This window comes from Rhinopithecus roxellana, chromosome 1 (assembly GCF_007565055.1).
Source record: "Rhinopithecus roxellana isolate Shanxi Qingling chromosome 1, ASM756505v1, whole genome shotgun sequence".
In the NCBI taxonomy this organism is placed as follows: Eukaryota; Metazoa; Chordata; class Mammalia; order Primates; family Cercopithecidae; genus Rhinopithecus; species Rhinopithecus roxellana.
Genome location: NC_044549.1, coordinates 20330703 through 20348719, shown reverse-complemented (window position 1 = coordinate 20348719; position 18017 = coordinate 20330703). Strand labels below are relative to the sequence as shown.

The window sequence follows — 18017 nt, the reverse complement described above, 5'->3', positions numbered from 1 at the left end:
GACTTTACAAGCAGCCAATTCCCTTCATACCTTAGTAGAGGACTTCTTTTTGGCTGCCTGCCCTCTGTGCTGAGCCAAATGTTAGGCTGGGAATGGAGGCAATAAATCTCTGTGAGTCTTCATAGTTAGAATTTCTCCTGTTGCTTCTGATAAGGAAATGACAACGTTTGTCAGGTCTACACATGAATGTCAGAGAAATTTGTAATCTAAATCATGCTTAGCTCAGAAAATGGTAAGCAAAATATGCTAAACCTGGCTTTGAGTTAACTCAAATGGTTTTGAGGGTTTGGGTTGTGAATGTAGAATTTATGTTCATTCTTGACTAGATTGCCCTTGGACATTTTTAGAATAAAGAAATTCCTATCTTTCAAAATATTCTGACTAAATATTTAATATTTTTCTATGGGAGAGGGGGCAGCAAAATTCTTTCTAGCTGAAGTTCTTTGCAAAGAAAGGATGTTTTCTTTGCCTGGTAGAGCCACCTCACTGTTTGTACCCCTCCCTCTGCCTCTTTTTCTCCATTTATTTTGGTACTTTCAAGTTTCCTGCTAAGTCTCAATGACTGACTGAAATGAATGCAGTTGGAGACCAGGAATTCCTCAAAGATGGAAAGATTTTTCCATGATCTATTCACATGCTCCGAGATGACTAATGAAGCCAACCCAGGTCTGGCCAACTCCCTACATGAGCACAGTGAAAAGACTTTCTCAAAATAAAACAAGGAAAACTTTTTTTTTTGAGTCTCTATTTGATTTTGAGTGTTTTCTCTCCAGCAACATCACTGACAACATTCACTGTCTGACATTTTAGTAGAAGTGGTAAAAATTCCTTCATACAGCAGCAATTCCTAGGCCTTACTTTCATTTTCCTGAGACTCAACAATATATGTAAAGAAGAGGAAGAGAGTGATGTGATTGTCTATAGTAGAAATACTACAGGGGTTTGGTTAGCCAAGTGGCCCCTTTCAAAGGAACCATGATCATACTGTAGGAGAAACCCATTTAAAATGTTCTCTCTCGAGCCTACAGCCAGTCAGCTCCTGATGATGATTTTGTTGGCACAAAGCAATACAATCAACTAGTTTGGCACAGTCACCATTCGAAGTGAATTTTTCTATGTATTCTTTTTACGGTTGAAACAACTGGCTTGGGTTTTATTGATTTAACTAGCTCTTTCGGTGTCATGTAGATACAGCTTTTCAAACTAGTAAAGCAGAGTCATTGTGTGGCTAAAGAAAACATTGGTTAATCTGAAAATCATGTACATTTGATCTTGGAATGTGTTTTTTACTTATGTTTGAACACGGATGTGTCTGACGTCCTGAGAGTTCATTTCAAGCAAAATATTGAATCACAGAATGAAAAATCTACCCAGATATTTTAGCCCTTATGTAGTTTTCCCTTTTTCTCATGTTCATGCTATGACTTGGGACAGGGTAGATTAGGAAATCATTTTGAGGATATTTCTAGGATAGAAGTCTTTCTGTCACTTTTTACCCTTATCATACATTTTAGAAGCTCTGAGAGAACTGATAAATTACATAGCAAATACAACTCCATTGCTTTTCATTTGTTATGTGATTGCTAAATGCATTAACAAATATTTTCTTCCTGTCCACGGTGATTCAGGCACTGTACTTCTAGACAGTGACAAATAAGACTGGTGAGATTCCTGCTCTCGTGGAGCTTGTATTTTAGTGAAGGGAGCAAGACAATAAACCAAACAAGATAATTTCAGATAGAGGTAACTGCTTAAAAAAGAAACCAAAGGAACAGGATCTTGTGATGGGTTGGGAGTAGCATCGATTTAACTTTAGATGGGCTGTCAAGAAGGGTTTTGCTGAGGAGGTGGCAGCTGAAAGAAGCCAGCCATATGACTCTCTGGACAGTGTGCAGGCAGAGTGTTCAGCAAGTGTCAAGGCCAATAATAATCCTTTATTATGAGGACTAAATGAGCTAGTATGTGTAGAGTGCTTAGAACAGTGCCTGGCATCTATAAGTGCTAATTGTTTTGAATTCACTAAATATTCATTGAGTATCTATCAGGTTCCACTCTCAGTAGTAGGTGCAGGGAATTAAGGTTTAAAGAGAGAGACCTGACTTCGAGGAGCGCAAGCCAGACTTCAGTGAAGTATTTCTCAGTGTGTGGTTTACAGATCACTTGTATCTTCCTCACTGGCCTTCCTGGTTCCCAGTCTCCTCTACATGGAACCTGATTAGAAGGGCTTGGGGAGAGGACCAGGAATCTGCATTTTCTACAAGTATGCTCTAGTTAATTTTTGTCCCATAAAGATTGAGAACCACAGTCCTAATGAATTGGTTGTGATTAAACTGTGGTTCTTTTCAATACAGTATCTGTTACAGCATCCAGCATAACCAATTGCCCGCACTGCAAAGAACACCTCATAATACTCAAGAGGAGCTCTGCTCAGTTTATACAGCCATAAATATAATGGAATTATGTTTCACAATTAACATCCTGAAATCCTTAGGGCTAACTTTTTCATTGATCTTGAGCTGCTGGGGAAGTTGGATTAAGCTGCTTTTGGCTATGGTTTGGAAGGTTTCACTCTCAAGTGTCATTTAAAACCTGCCAAAGAAAAATAAGATTTTTACCTTTTAGAAAGAATGTGCTAACTAATGTTTGCCAAAAGCTCTTGAATCCTGGAAGACATTCTACTTGTAAGTAGATTAGCCTAATTGAAATTCCTCCTTTGGGCTCCTCCTCATACCTATTTTTAGAGTGTGATGTCACCAACAGGCGAGATGAGAAAGATTTATTTTATCTCTCTGTGACGTTCTACTATTAGCTTGATGCAAAAGTAAGTTTTTGCCATTGAAAGTAGTGGCAAAAACCATGATTACTTTGGTACCAACCTAAGAGAATGTATTCTATTCTATTTATTTTCTCACTTTAGAATAACTTATACAAATTTTAAAATGTTTTAGATTCAGAGATCTCAAGGAACACTTGATACAGGATAGATTCATGCTGATCAGGATGAGTAACAGTAGCCTCCAAAGTCCAGTCTAGATTCTATGCTGTAAAAGTGTGAGGCTTCTGTTTTCTCATTAAATACTTTCTGAAAAGGGCCTTAGTTTGAGAACAGCTGTATCCCATTCAGTTCCTTCTTCGTTTCTCATTTTTATCTCTTTACTAGTTTTCATCCATAGGTACTCAATAGCTATGACAGATAAAATGATGGTGATGGGGAAAAGGCCAGCCCTGAGCATGAGGTCAGAACTAATAAAGGTAAATGAACTGATACAAGTTTAAGTCAGGCTAGAATCTTAGATATGGATCTTAGAAGATTAGACAGAATTGACAATGCAGTCAAAGAAGTCATCTTTTGGGGCTACTAGCCTGTCAATTATTTCATTTTTTTTGTTTGTTTGTTTAACTTTTCAGGTTGGCAGTGCTCCCCAACAAAGGGTTTGAAGAATGGGTGAGAAATGTAGACCCCGTAAAATCTGTAGGAATCTAAGATAAAAATCTGTTAATGCTTAGTCAATGTAATGAATGATCAACAAGAACTTAACTGTGACACCAGAGAAAGAGTGTATTAGACAAGAGTTGCACCCCCAGGAAGAAAATCTTCTCCCAACATTTTTATTAGGTTTCACCTGGCAATGTGAATTTTGATGTAAAAACAAGTAGAAAGAAAAGATTCTTTTCTACTTTATTTTTCCCCTTTAAATTCAGCAATTTATTCAAGCTTTTCTTTATTCGTTTCTTTATTCAACAAAGATTTGCTGAATGCCAACCATTTGCCAGGTACCGTCCTAATTGCTGGGGATACAGCAAGAAGACAGAAAAGTGCCTGTCTTTCTAGAGTTTATATGGCTTTAGAATTTCATTTCTTCTTCATCTACAAAAATGATCATAGCCAATTCAGATCCATCAGAGAAGCTAAAATATTTAAAAGGAGCATTCTCTGTAAAAAGTAAGGACTGACAAAGAAACCACATTTCCTTGGAATTTGGTGATCCTTCAGTTTTCTCTGCATATGAATCAGTTTCTGTGCCCATCTTTACATTACTGTTTACACAGTTTTGGCTCTATGCTGGATTTACTGGTGATTTTGGCTAAGATGTTTGTATCCCCAAAATGATTGTTTGCTTGATCATGCATAGGTGATGTGATGGTACTGTCCCCAAATCTTTTGAGTCCAAGTTCAGCACAGCATAGCTGCCTGGAAATTGAAGACACTGGTTCCCATAAAAGAACCACTGGCTCAGAGACCAACCACATTTTTTTCCATTTCTACTGTAACATTTATTTCTCAAGAGTATATAGATATTTATTTATATTCACATTTGTCATCTCTTCTCCAACTAGAGAGAATGTAAGCTTTAAGGGTAGAATGGCATTTTGGCCTCATTCACTGCTAAACTCCCCAATCTAAAACAGTGCCAGCCACAAGGTAGATTCTCAACACATGTTGGTTAAGTGAATTAATAGAGGTTTTACTATCCTTGAAGTCTAATTAGTCATTTACTTCTACTGTATTTGTATAAAGAACTTTTAAAAAACTCAACTATCAGAGGAAGTCATCTTATATCAGGATTTGATTGTTACATTGTAATTGTGGGGCCAAGCACAGGCCTAGTAACTAGGATATATGAACCCTCACTTATTTTTTCAAGTTGTTTAAAGTTTCTTTGCTTCAGTTTCCTTTGTTTTTCTTTACATTTCTGTGTGTCAATATCTTTATTTCTCAAATGGTATTGATAATAAACTTACCTAGCCTAATTTTAGGGTTGTTTTGGTGACTAAATATGTGCAAATACTTGAAATGACATCAAGAAATCTACTAAAGTGAGGTACCAATAGTTTACCCTACTATATTTTAATTGTTACCCATTATTTCTCTGACTCTGTCTATGTTTATTTTCCTTCATTACCATGAATTTGATGCCAGCAGCTCTTAGCATGTTATACATATACAGGTGCAAAGAAACTTAGTACTCTAGTACTTTGGTTTGATAACCCTGGTTTGGTCTATTGAGATAAGAAATTATTTGGTAACTGAGATGTTTTAGATAAGAAAGGATTATCAGGGACCTGGATTTTAAATCCAAGGTCTCTGATAAGAGAAGGTTGGAGTGAGGGCGGGGGGAGGGGGGCGTTGGACCTCAATCCACTGGCAAATATGTGATCTTTCTGTAGGAATTCTTTGTTGAGGACCCTTGGGAGGCAGAGAACAGGCAGGGATGCAGAGCACAGGTGCACAGGCCAAGTACAGGATTCAGAAAAATAAAGGAAATGTGTATCTTTCTGATTGAGCTCTGTAATTCTCCCACAAACACCATGAGTGTTATTGTTTACTGCTAGCACTTATGGACAATAGACCAGGAGATCAAATCTTCTGTCCTGGCTTCTTTCACACATGAGAGACAATTTGAAAAAAAAAACAATACAGTTATTATCCATGATCTCCCTCTTTGCTCTTGTGATCGCATTCAGTGGATAACTTGAGCAGCTACTCTAAAATTTAATCTGACTTTACAGAACCCCCAAACCACATCTTTGGGAATTACAGAACTATGTAAACTACGGTTTTATTTTTTTCTATTTCATAGATGAAAAAGTGGATCTAAGTGACTTGTCTAAGATTGTATAGCAGGTAGAAAAATGATTCCAAATCTTAATCCAAGTTGGTGCTCATTTTGTTGCATTTGGCTTCCTGTAGGTAGAAACCTTTCTTTAATTATTGCATATGAGCTGATTTCATTTGGAAGGATCAGAAAAAATTTATTTATTTAGTGTATACTTAATCCAGTTTTGCAGACCCATATCTGTAACTGACAACCATTTACAAGTACTAATTGTTTCAGCAACTATGTTTTAAATTGATATAAGAGAGACTGGTTAGTGTAGTATCTTCCCAATAGCTGTCTAGGTTCAATCCAAGCTCTACCATTTTACTGACTGGGCAACCTCAGGCAAGTCTTTTCATTGCTTTGTACATTTGTAGTTTTATTTCTTGTCTCCAAAATGGGAAAATTTGTATTATCTCATTGGTTTGCTGTGAATAATTGAACGTATATAAAGCATAGAACCATGCCTAGCACATAGTAAATACTATATGTGTGTTTATTTTCATAGTACTGAGATACAAATGTAGATAAGACCAGAGCACATTAGACTTTATCCTTAAGGGTTCTCATTTTGAACATAGTTTTGTGTAAAAAAAAAAAAAAGTTTCTAAATGAAAAAGCAGCATTTCATTCTGTAGTCTCTTGATGCAGTAATTCAAAGTCATCACTAGATGGCAATTGTGATCCATGTGACTTCAGCTGCAGCAGGTACTAACTGATGGGTCCAACCCTGGCATCAGTGTTTTCTATACCCTACAGCACTGAGAAGTCAGGCAGTTTCTTTCCCACAAAGTGAGCCTTTAACAAAACTCCAGTCAGCAAAGCTTTCATTCAGTGGTCACCCTTGGGGCTTACCCATAGGCACCTAGTCCTTCTGATGACAGCCTCACAGAAGGGTCGGTTTGCCTGCCTGCACCTTGTTATACATTTTCATATCAGGAGTTCCTTTCACCAGATAGCAACAGGACAGTGTCAGGATCCTGGGTCAAGAAGATCCCTTAGTGGTTCTTAAAGTGTGGTCCCCCTGCCAGCAGCCTCACCATCATCTAGCAATTTGTTAAAAATGCAAGTTTTGGGGCCCCATCAGATCTGCTGACCAGTATTTTAATAAGCCTTCCAGATGATTCTGATGTCTGCTGAAGTTTGAGAACCACTGAGATAAACCAGTGCATAGCATCATATAAAAAGGTTGGTGCTGGAAGGGTCCTCAGAGAAGATTTTGCCCAGTCCTCCCATTTTGCTGAGAAGGAAAACAGGTTCAGAGAAGTTAAATGACTTACTACAAGTCATAGCAGTAGGCATGTGGCAGAGCTGGGCTCCAGGGCTGGTGAGTGGCATGTCCCAGCTTTCCTCATATGCCCATCTCCCCTTCTCCCCCTCTAAACTGAGGCCACTAGGTGCACATTCTAGCCTGATACCTACTCATGAAATTAAAAAGTCATTTATTTATGCAGGATTTTGTTCATTTCAATAGACATTTCTATGGTGATACAAAATTGAGTATGATGAATTCACTACAGTCCAGAGTGTGTGCATATGTGTACATGCATGTGTATGTGTGTGTGGTATGTAGGGAGGCATGAGGGAGGATCAAGTAAAAGTCATCATCTCAATTGATAGGAGAGGGATATATGCAGAGTGCCATGGGAAATAGGTGAGTGCAGCAAGGGATTAGGTAAACACAGGTAAGAGGAAGAAAGCTGACCTTGGGTGATAGGTAGGAGTTCAGCAGCTGTAGAAGTCAGGATAGGGCATTTGGGGAGAGGGATCAGAATATACAAGCACATGGAGCCATGAAATAGTGTAGGGGGATCACAAGAGTTTTGTTTGAAGGGAAGGGTGTGGTGGAAGAGTGATCATGTTGTAAATAATAATATTACTACCACTAACACTAATAGCGGGGACTTATTAAATGTTAACTGTGAGCCAAGCCCTGTACTAAACATTTTGTGTCTATTATTGATTTAATTCTTAAATGATTTTGCAAGAGTCTACTCTTATTTCTCCTTTACGAACATGCCTACACTGTGCTAGCTTCCTTAAAACCAAGTGTTACTATTTTCCATTTCTTAGACCAACATTGAACTTAGAAAAAGAGCTTTCATGTTTACTTCTTCCAGGATGTCCATAATGCAAAGTAAGTATCTATTTGCAGGAGATGAGGAGTATATTCTTAATATATATAATTTTATTATAAGCACATTTTCATAAATGCATTAAATCAGGAGAATTTTGGCAATAATTTGGATATTTAAACTCAAAGAATGAAGGTCCCATTATTCTTCAGCATATCAACAACTTTAGAAGTAGCCAATTTTTCATGATAACAGAAGAATTGTGTCTTAAAAGTGGCTAAGAAAGCTCATTTCAATTGCTTGACTCACTAAAGAAAGGAAGCTGAGGAATGAATGAATAACCTGGTCTGAAATCATTGGTCTGTTGTATTTTTGGTTTTGACTATATAAGTGTTCATTGTGAATGTGCTTTCCACAGTCACTGTTAGTGTCTTTCCTTTAGGACTGCCTACAACCAAACTAAAAATTCGAGTTATAATTAAAGTTCTAGTAGGATTCAAAATCTTACCTAAATTTTCCCAGGTAAGATTCAAGATGTTTCTGGATTCTTTAAGATATTTTTGAGTGATTTTACTTTTTCCTGAGAAGATACATTTTCTTTTCTTTTTTTCAAAGTCTCGCTTTGTCGCCCAAGCTGGAGTGCAGTGGTGTGATCTCAGCTCACTGTAACCTTCACCTGCTGGGTTCAAGCGTTTCTCCCTGCCTCAGCCTCCCAAGTAGCTGGGAATACAGGCACCCACCACCACGCCTGGCTAATTTTTGTATTTGTAGTAGAGGCAGGGTTTCGCCATGTTGGCCAGGCTGGTCTCAAACTCCTGACCTCAGGTGATCTGCCCGCCTTGGCCTCCTATAGTGCTGGGATTACAGGTGTGAGCCACCGTGCTCAGCCCTGAGAAAATAACTTTTCTGTTCCTACTTTCTCATCTGTAAAATATCGGCATTGGAGGAGATAATCTAGAAGGCCCTTTCCAGCTCTAATGGTCTGTGGATTTATGATTTAATGATTAAATGGCACAAATAACCCATTTCTTTGTTTTCTTTGTAGTAAAATTTTACTATTCATTAAAGAAATTATAAGACCAAATCTCTCTCCATAAATTTTTAAATGGCATCTCTAAAATAGCTCTAGATTTCACTTTTTAGGATCACCGAGACTCTGTCTAGCTCAGACGTGTTTATGTATTTCCACCTGACATTTTACACATTTTAGGAGCCAACAATAAGGCCATTTTTAAGTAGATGCCATTAGAAATGATTGATAGCCAGTTTATGTTTTAAGGTGAAAGAAGTACACTTTAATGATGCTCTGCATTTCTGATTGCTACAATAACAACTTTCAGCTTTACCAGCCCATATTACAACTTTGATCTTTACGCTCATGTTCATAGCTGAAGGTGAAATGCTTTCTCAAGAAAATCTAGAAAATTCAATCCAATTTTTAACCTTTCTTGTCTAGAGAAGTTGAATAGCCTACAGGTAGGTTGCTTTATCTTGAATCAAAGAAAGGGAAATAACACCTGCAAGGAAGAACCTATTACATTTATTATTATTTTTTAAAAATTTTGTGATTGAGAGCAAAATTTGCATTTTACTTCCCCTGGACATTTTGTCTTTATCACCTGTCAATTTTGGAGTCAATTACAGTATTTTTTCTGTTTACCAATTATAAAAGCAATATATGTTTATTTTGAAAAATTTGCAAAAGAGTATACATAAGGGCACAAAACTGTCTAAAATTCTGCCACCCAGAGTTGGCTATTAATATTTTATTTTTATTTAATTCTAGGTAAACATGAACATTAGGAAACTGGGGCCAGGTGTAGTGGCTCACACCTGTAATCTCAGCACTTTGGGAGGCTGAGGTGGGCGGATCCCTGAAGGTCAGGAGTTCAAGACTAGCCTGGCCAACACGGTGAAATCCTGACTCTACTAAAAATACAAAAATTAGCCTGGTGTGGTGGTGTGCACCTGTAGTCCAAGCTACTACATTGCTTGAACCCAGGAGGTGGAGGTTGCAGTGAGCCGAGATCATGCCACTGCACTCCAGCCTTGATAACAGAGCAAGACTGTGTCTCAAAAAAAATAAATAAAGAGAGAAAAAATAAAGAAAAAAGAAAAAAAGAAAAAGAAATTGGCAACAAGTTATATATTCTATTTTGAAATATTCTTTAAAAAATTAATAGTTAACTCATATGCATAATATTAAATCTCTATCTTCAAAGATAACTTGTTATTATTATATAAAAGATTATAAAACTCTTTAGTTTCATTATTTTGTGATTTTTTAAGAGTCATTTTGACTTATGTTCCTTTTGTTTGTTTGCTTTCGTCTCTCCTTGTTCTAGAAAAGATTTAAGGTAATTTCAGCACCTCTTCTTCCAAGTGAGTATAATGGAGGAAAGCAAACCTCTGAAATTCAAACTACATAGTTTTTTATTTTTTTATTTTTTTATTTTTTTTAATATAAGACCTTTGCTTTATGAACAATAGGTAAATTTTAACAAACTGAGGAATAGCACTATAAAGATTCCTATTGGAACATAAAGAAGCCCTTTAGAACGTGAGTTGTGACTCCCCTTTTATTTCATCGTAAGTAAGCATTTTTCAAAAGCATGTTCATAAACCTGCCAATCAGTGTTCTCTTTGAGGGTAGAGCTCTGGTCTTATTGCTCAATATTCCCTCAGTGTCTAGAACTGTTCCTGGTCCATTGTATTTGCTAGGTAGATGATCGTGGAGTTTAAATGAATCAAATCAAATCAATTCCAAATATTCTTATACTGTCATGATAGGTTGAGTTATGATTTTAAATTGCTTTGAAATAAGAAGCAGTAGTGGTTAAGACCTTTGGTTCTGCTCCCTCTTGCTGATTTTCAAAGCCATGTAAAGATGAAGTGAGAGAACCTTGGTGTAACTCTTAGCATGGTACTTGAGCCCACATAATAACTGCCAGATGGATGCTAGATTTTACTGATCTGTGCTATTTTTTACTATACATATTTTTTCTTCTAAATAAGAATTCATTTTTCCTGAGGACTTTCAGTTAGATTGTTCCATAACAGGTATAAGCTATTTATTTAGGGATTGTATGTAAAATATCTTAAAGACTTTGTAGGTAGAATAAAACATACTGTACAACAAAGTTACATATAATTACTATTTTACATAGTATATATCAGCCTAACAGTTTAATGTCTCATTCATTCATAATGTTTAATGGGAACGTATTTGAAAATAAAGAGTGCTATAGAGCCATAAATGCAATTTATAGTTCTTGCCATAGCACTTTTACTTCTAAGTCTCTCAAGGATTCAACAGGTATAAAATGGACCCTTTTGATGAATGAGCAATTTGGGGCAGCAACTAATGAAACCAGACTTTTTTCCTGCATGTGGAAGCTGTGCGAGAATGCCCAGATCATTGCTGCTAATCTACCTTGCCCTCTGTTTGACAGCATCTCAGGGAATTGTGTCAGCCACATCAAGCCAGGCACATAAACAAGTCCAGTACTGTGAAATTAGCATGTGGGCTCGGAACAATGGAATTCTCTGGTCAGTGCTGTCCCATAGGGACAATGTGAGTCACACATCAACTTTATGTTTTCTATTATCCATATTAATAAGTAAAAAGAAATGGGTGGAATTAATGTTATTAAACCATATTTGGTAATATTTATTAATATATTTATTTATATTTAGTACTATTATTTAACTCAAAATATTAAAAATATCATCATTTTGACATGCAATCAATATATAAAGTATTAATGAGACATTTTACATTCTGTTTTTCATTTCCAGTCTTAGAAATTTGGTGTGTATTTCACACTCACAGCTCATCTCAGTTGGGACTAGCCACATTTCACATGCTCAATATCAGAATGTGGTTAGTGGCTATCATATTGACCAGTGCAGCTATAGTCATTCCTGCTTTGCCACCATTGGAGGTGCCAGAGGGTGGCAATGTGGTGCAGAGGAAAGACAAAGACCAGCCCGGAATCTTAGACTATGACTGTTCCTGACTCAAAAAAACGATTTAGTTTCTTTCACTGGGTCTCAAATTCCTACTCTTTATAATGCGGGTTGTTAATAACTGCCATACTCTTTTCAGGAAGCTGTGGGGAAGATTAAATAAGATATTGTATGTGAAAGTGCTCTGTTAGATCATAAAACACCACACACATGTAAGGCATTATTAGCTCTTTTATTGTAGATTTACTCTCATGACTTGCCCAAGGCCACATTCCAAGTTGGTAGGAGAATGAAGGATAGAATCTGGGGTTCCTGACTTGCAGCCATCTGCTTCAGCTAAAGGCTATTCATACTAAGCTAGTTTTAAAATTTCTTTTTATTTTTAAAAGTCTTTTTATTTTAAAAAGTTGAGGAAGGAAGACAGTGGCAGTAAGAAGTAAATTCCATATTGAACAGTAAGGGTCTTCTTGGCCACAGTCATAATGTTCTGCAGTAAAATTATACATACAGAATATTTATATACTTATATACTCAAAATTACAGCCATCAAAAACTGGAGTTTATTGCTGTCATATAATATAAAACCCCATGTTCTTCAAAGTTTCAAACAACTTTTAAAATGAACTGTGGTTTCCCCACTCTATTTATTTCCAAAGTATAGTACAACCACAAGAAAGCCCTTCCGTAGTGGGCTTGATTAATAAAACAGATATGGATCAATTCAACAGTTTTCCCATGGATATTTTTGGTTACAGATGTAGCTCATTAATTCCCATGTGTGGGACACCACCTCTCTAGTGTCAATCCAAGAGACACAGTAACATCTGAAGAGAAAATGGGAATAATTCAGTTCAACCCATATTATTTAGTACATACTATATGTAAGGCACATTAGGTATCTTAATGAGCAAAAAGCTTGCTTTTACGATTATTGTCACTTAGAGGTATATGTTATTTAACTTGAGGAAAATATAGAATCTGTCTACCAAAATGTGTATGTTCTATGATTCAGGAATCTATATTTTTGGAAGGTAAAAGGGTCAGAAAGAAAACTCCAGATTATTAAAAAATGACTTAAAAAGTTACATTCTGTGCTTTTGGATGGCATGCAAAAGATTAGTTATCATGATCTATTTTGATTTTCTTAATTGTATGCCTATAATGGTGTTCATATTTAAACTTTTTCGATCATTATCTACATTTGTTTCAAATACATTTCTCCATAGAACTTAATAAACTACATAAAACATTAAGAGTTTTATACTATGTCAAGTTAAACCAAGTCCATTTTCACTGAGAAAAAGGTGTACATTCAAAAAATTCTTTATATTTTTTCAATCGAAATTCATTTAAAAAATACTTTCAGCTGTTATTTTCACTCAAAAACTTATAACTTGTAAACTTCAGGCCTGCCTGAATTGATGACCATGTTGAATAATGTAATTTTTATTTTTACTTGCTGAATCATTGCTGTTGACCATTGAATGAAATAGTTTATTGAATAGCCTTTACATTTTATTGCTTTTGCACCCTAGTTTAAAAACAAAGAGCTTAATTTCTTAAAAGTTCAATAAAATGTATTTTTGATATTTCCACCCGAACTTTACAAGCAATTTCTCTCCTCTGCCCTTTAATAACCACCTTCTGTATTTTTATGATTTAGTTTAACATTATTATTATACTTTTTTACTGGGAGAGCTCATCAATGCCCTTGGCAGTAAGATTTTGTTACAAGAAAGCCAGAAGCCGAGCCTGTCATTGGTTGCAATGATTATAAAGTACCTCTGTCAAGTTCAGAGCTTTACTCTGACATTATGACTGTTACCCACATCATGCCTCTTTCCCTAGTTTTTCTAATATCCACAAGTCCTACAATCTGCTGCTTCGATGAACACGTATTTTTTATTCACTGGGTTTGCATTATAAAGATTTCGTTTGGAGAACATCTGGCTTTGATGGAATCCGGCCAAAATAATTAGTGGTACCTATATTAAAAATGTAATGCCTTGGTAAAATCATTAATGTATTTGCATTTCTCCAGGAACTCTAAATGGATTCATTCTAGACAGGCTGCAGTCAATGAGGGATTAACGATAAGGCTAAATGCTGTACTTTTCCTTTTGTTCAGGTATCCACCCCACCCCAATAAGAACACGAAAAATCTGGGGAATCTCAGCAATTCATTCTTTTAATTATGAAATAAAATTAAATAGACTATAAAAACCATTGTACTATTATATATTAGGGAATATTGAGTCGTGTGTCCAAAAGTCACACTTAAGACCAGGCAATAGTAATAAGCATAGGATGGCTGTGGATACTATGAGATAATGTCTACTTGTCAGAAATGGATGGTATGTTGTGTGTTTTTTTTTTTTTCCATCAAAGTTTGAAAGTTAATGAGGTACTTTATGTTTTTATTGCTTCTACTGAGAGATCAATTAAGGAATAAAAGGGATTCTGGCGTGCTGTTATTATTATTTTTCACTGTGAGTATATTCAATACCACATACAAAGAAAGCCATTTCTGTCATATCATGCTCTGTTTCATTCATCCTAGATTGTTTTTAGGAAAATTTAGTACATATCACTTCAGTCATCTGAAAAGAATCATTTCTTCATTACAGCTCATAACCTAAAACTATAAAATATCAGCCAGAAAAAAAATTGGCCCAATTAAGAGAAATATGATAATGGTAGAAAAACATATATAGACATGACAGAGATGATATGATTATTTTAATTTTCCCATTTGCACTGGAATTATTTATGTTACAAATCTCCAGATCTTTTATTACTTAAAACCCTCTGCTGAATCATGAAAAGAAGCTTAAGTTAGCAATTTTCCTCTGCAAAATCTAACTCCTAGCATCTGGTGAACATTTGGATACCTAGTCAAGATCTATGGAAATGATTATTTTAAGACTGTATTCAACATGCCTAGACTTAAAAATCAGCTAGGATCACACTCTGCACATGTATTTTACTATAGGGGATTTGAAAACCTAGTATTAGTAGCAATGGTCTCAAGGCTTTTGCAGCGATGGAAATGGGGATAGGAGACAGGACATGCAGGCAGGCTAGACACTGAGCGTCTGCCAGGGGCCCTTGTGCTCCTGGACAGCGATCTGTGTCTTTACCTGTGGGCCACCCAGACCACTGCCCTGCCCTCTGTTGCTCCTCACACTTACATTTATACTTGACAGGACTGTTGAATCAAAGACCAATGTCCTTGCTGGTGCCTTCCTGTAACACCCCTGGGACTGGTTTCTGTCTCTTCAGCAGATGCTGCTCTGCTTCCACAGCAACTTCTAAAGTAGAAAAAAGAGGATACTTTTACTCAGTGCAATTAGAAATGGATTATCAAAGTGTATTATTCTGGATCATATGAGAAATTGCATAATAGGAATGTATAAATACGTAAAATGCTATTAGTTTATTTTTCTGCATATGCTATATGTAGTTTTTGTCCAAATAAACAACAAATTGTATATCTTTATTGCTTTTCATGGTTATATCATGTGATAAGTTCTCACCAGTTTAATTTCCATTAATACAGATTGGAGATAATTGGAAAGAATTTGGGCATTTGCCATAGAGAATGCAAATTTATGAAGAAATATTAATAATACCTCAGGGAAAAAAGTTAATTTTATTTAAGAAAAATGAACTTTTTAAATAATACATTTCCTATCAATTTACATATGGCAGTATTTGAGTTATAAATTATTCCTGATTATATATCAAATCAGGTGTGATGGGGCTTTAATATGGTGACACTTTTATGTTTTCATTTGAATTTTTGGCACAATTTAGTTGAATAAACTTTGTAAGTTCTCTATAACCTAGACTCTGTAGAAATCATATGGGACTTGTCTCCAATTAAAATGAATTTCAGAAATTTAACTCCGTTTTGGGTAATAGATACTCTCTATTTTGTTTTCGTGTGTTTCACAGGAACTTGTTTAAGAAATATCTACATTTGCTGTTCAGCAAATATTTTAACAGGAACAACTTCAGTCATTCAGATAAATACATCAGTTTGAAAGCCAGTATTTGTTATAAGCGCAGAATTGGATATCAAATTTAGTAGGTTTGAAATGTGATTTAAGTGGTATATTCTAGAGTAGTACTGTCCAATAAAACTTTCTGTAATTATGAAAATTTTTCATCTTTACACTATTCAGTATGGTAGCTACCAGTCATGTGTGGCTACTGAGCACTTGAAATATGGCTAGTGTGATGGAAGAACTTAATTTTTAGTTTTACTTAATTTTAATTAATTTGAGTTAATTAAGCTACCCGTTGATAGTGGCTCTAGTATTAGAGAGTGTAGTTCTAGAATTTCTCTGTATTTAGTACTCAACACAAAATGAAGAAGCACTTGAATGTCTTGTATCTGCAAAATGACTATAAAAAAGCAGTAGTGTTCCTGAAGCACAAGGCCCAGCCTCTGACATGTGGCTTTCCCTACAGAGGCTACACAATGTGTGTTCAGGCCCAAAGGATGGATACAGCAGCATCCTGCACTTTGGCTCAACTTGTGGATATTTAGGCATAAACTTTGGTTTAGCCATAGGTGAGTCGAGAACCTTTGCCTCTGGAAAGCCATGGGATTTCAAATTATCTTTAGTAATAAAGTTTGGTGATAGTAAATGGACTCAACAGCTTGACTTTCCAGTCCGCTCTCACGTAGTATGACTTCTTGCAGAAGACTAGCAGGAAATACAGACAGATATGAAAGGAGATATACCACAAACGTAGTTGCCTCCATGAAAAAAAACTCTCCAGATTCAGACTGGATATCAGGAAGAGCCTTATGAGGAATTTTTGTGCCTCTTTTATATCATTCTTCAATACATATTTCTTATCTACTATGTGCAAAGTATAATGCTTAGTGTTGGAGATATAATGTTGAAGAAATAAATTAGATATTGCCCTTCCCTCATGCTACTGAACTGCATTAGACAATAAGATTTTTTTCATTTTTTCTTCTTTCTCTAAAAATTCATTTTTTTCTTTCTGGTTATGGTGAAAATAAAACAAGAAGATACATAGCATAATACAAATGCTGAAGATCACTGTTATGTACATGTCATGTATCTTACTCAGTTTACCTCTCTCTGAACAACTTTCCCAGACCCGCACCTTGGTAGCTGATGAAACCACTTTTTGAAATGCAATAGTGGAAGCAGAGAAAAAACACCGAAGACACCTCAATTGCCATTTTTCGACCCTCAGACTAAGGATCATTTAACACTGAGTGTTTACCACGTATTATTTAAAGAGGTTCTTTTCTCTCTATGATGCAGAAGAACGTCCTTTAAAATAATTTCTAATTAAAAGACATTTTTGTTGCTGTTAATGTGATGACACTTTTTTACTTTGTTATTCGTAATACTGTGAGAAAGAGTGCTACAATTACTGTTTATGAAATTAATCAAATTATTCAATATTCAAGCACCATTGTAGGAGCTAAAGGGAACCGTTAGCTACACAGGCAATCTGTAGCTCATTGTATTTCAGTTAATTTTTGAAGAATGAGTCACAAATTTGGCACAGTACTAAGCAAGAATTATTTAGTTAGATTTGTTTTTTCTTCTCCACACAGCAGCTGCATAATTAAATATATGGTCTGACCTGCATTTATAAAGTGAATTTTCAAATATGTCACTGATAGAAATCTAAGGATGAAAATAATTAAGAATTAAATTAAATTAATGCAACTACAATACTTAGTACTTAAAATATTTTAAGACCAAAAAGTAATTGTTCTAAATATATTAATCGGTAATGTCCTTGAGGTTGTAGACAGACGCTTAAAAATAATTTTTAAAAATGAATTACGAAGCAATGAAAGAAACCAAAAGATAGATAAACATACATAAATACTTAAAAACCAGTTGCAGGCAAAAATTTCGTGAACAAAATTAAAAGGTGAAGGGGAGTTTGCTTTATTCCTTAAAAAATGTTATACCTTATGGAGGTTTTAAAACATGGTCAGATTCTTTGATTCTCCTCTGTGTTCTCTCCCACTGAATCTGGGAGAGCTTATGAACTGACCAATTGAGCACAGTGGAGTAGGCATTATGTAACTTCTGCAGCAGAATCACAAAAGGCCATGAGGCTGACCTTGATTGCTGGAACATTGTCTTTTGGAGCCCTGAGTCTCCAAGTGAGAAGTCTGACTGCCTAGAGACCACCACGCAAAGAAGCCATATGTAGGCACTCCTGTTGACACTGCCAGCAAATCTCAGTCTTCCTTTTATCACTGCCAGGGTACTAAATATGTGAGCAAAACCATGTTGGGCCCTTCAGTCAACCAGTTGCCAGATGAGTAAGTCATGAGAGCAGAAAAGCTTCTAGACCTACC

At 35.8% G+C, this 18017-nt stretch overlaps 2 protein-coding genes across 2 annotated transcripts in view; both read right to left on the bottom strand.

The window, feature by feature from the left end:
- CMSS1 (cms1 ribosomal small subunit homolog) overlaps window positions 1-14957 on the bottom strand; it is a 458560-nt gene extending 443603 nt beyond the window's left edge. Inside the window, exon 1 of the mRNA XM_010368828.2 lies at window positions 14836-14957. The gene's annotated coding sequence lies outside the window, so the exon portion shown is untranslated. The remainder of the gene's footprint in view (window positions 1-14835) is intronic.
- The window catches only part of COL8A1 (collagen type VIII alpha 1 chain), a 152076-nt gene that overhangs the window by 40529 nt on the left and 93530 nt on the right, over window positions 1-18017 (bottom strand). Inside the window, exon 2 of the mRNA XM_010368827.2 lies at window positions 14836-14955. The gene's annotated coding sequence lies outside the window, so the exon portion shown is untranslated. The remainder of the gene's footprint in view (window positions 1-14835; window positions 14956-18017) is intronic.